Source organism: Oncorhynchus clarkii, chromosome 16 (assembly GCF_045791955.1).
Source record: "Oncorhynchus clarkii lewisi isolate Uvic-CL-2024 chromosome 16, UVic_Ocla_1.0, whole genome shotgun sequence".
NCBI classification, from domain to species: domain Eukaryota; kingdom Metazoa; phylum Chordata; class Actinopteri; order Salmoniformes; family Salmonidae; genus Oncorhynchus; species Oncorhynchus clarkii.
In genome coordinates, this window is record NC_092162.1 from 72001416 (window position 1) to 72003296 (window position 1881).

A 1881-nucleotide genomic window follows, 5' to 3' on the forward strand; every position below is an offset into this window, starting at 1 on the left:
AGGAGGTGAAGAAATATTTACAGGTGTTGTTGTTGTTCTTATTAACATATGTTTTATTAAACTAAGGGGTTCTACTAAGGAGTTCTACTAAGGGTGTTCTGCTAAAGGGTTCTACTAAGGGGGTTCTACTAAGGGTGTTCTGCTAAGGGGTTCGACTAAGGGGTTCTACTAAGGGGGTTCTACTAAGACGTTCTACTAAGCTTTATGGAATTGTTTTAAAAAGGCCATAACAAGGATAATTTAGTTCTTGGATTTAGAATTTTAAGACCACTTGAAGTGAAAAAAAAAAAAACATCTTTGTCCTTACTGCTATTAGCCAATAGAAACGCATTGATTAACAGAATCACTACAAGGAACAACAGATAGTCCCAGAAATATCAAATGGAAATGTGTTCTGAAATCTCTCTCCTATATCTGAGAGATTTGATCCCAAAATATTTTAGATTATTCAAAGTAGCCACCCTTTGTCTTGATGACAGCTTTACACACTCCTGCCGTTCTCTCATCCAGCTTCATGAGGAATTATTTTCCAACAGTCTTGAAGGAGTTCCCACATACTGTATGCTGAGCACTTGTTGGCTGCTTTTACTTCACTCTGCGGTCCAGCTCAACCCAAAATAATCTCAATTGGATGGAGGTCGAGTGATTGTGGCTGCCAGGTCATCTGATGCAGCACTCCATTATTCTCCTTGGTCAAATAGCCCTTACACAGCCTGGAGGTGTGTCTTGGGTCATTGTGCTGTTGAAAAACAAATGATAGTCCCACTAAGCCCAAACCAGATGGGGTGGTGTATCGCTGCAGAATGCTGTGGTAGCCATGCTGGTTAAGTGTGCCTTGAATTCTAAATAAATCACAGACAGTGTTCAGCAAAATACCCCCACAACATCACACCTCCTCCTCCATGCTTCACGGTGGGAACCACACACCATCACACCTCCTCCTCCATGCTTCACGGTGGGAACCACACAACATCACACCTCCTCCTCCACGCTTCACGGTGGGAACCACACACCATCACACCTCCTCCTCCACGCTTCACGGTGGGAACCACACACCATCACACCTCCTCCTCCATGCTTCACGGTGGGAACCACACACCATCACACCTCCTCCTCCATGCTTCACGGTGGGAACCACACACCATCACACCTCCTCCACGCTTCACAGTGGGAACCACACACCATCACACCTCCTCCTCCACGCATCACGGTGGGAACCACACACCATCACACCTCCTCCTCCACGCTTCACGGTGGGAACCACACACCATCACACCTCCTCCACGCTTCACGGTGGGAACCACACACCATCACACCTCCTCCTCCATGCTTCACGGTGGGAACCACACACCATCACACCTCCTCCTCCATGCTTCACGGTGGGAACCACACACCATCACACCTCCTCCTCCATGCTTCACGGTGGGAACCACACATGCAGAGATCATCCGTTAACCGACTCTGCGTCTCACAAAGACACGGCGGTAAGAACCAAAAATCTCAAATTTGCACTCATCAGACCAAAGGACAGATTTCCACTGGTCTAATGTCCATTGCTCATGTTTCTTGTACCAAGCAAGTCTCTTCTTCTTATTGGTGTCATTTAGTAGTGGTTTCTTTGCAGCTATTCAACCATGAAGGCCTGATTCATGCAGTCTCCTCTAAGCGACACACCTCGACAAAATCCGGTGAAATTGCAGGGTGCCAAATTCAAATGACAGAAATCGTAATATTAAACATTCATGAAAATACAAGTGTCATACATCATTTAAAAGCTTAACTTCTTGTTAATCCAGCCGCATTGTCAGATGTCAAAAAGGCTTTACGGTGAAAGCACACCATGCGATTATCCATGCGATTATCTGAGGACAGCGCCCCGCA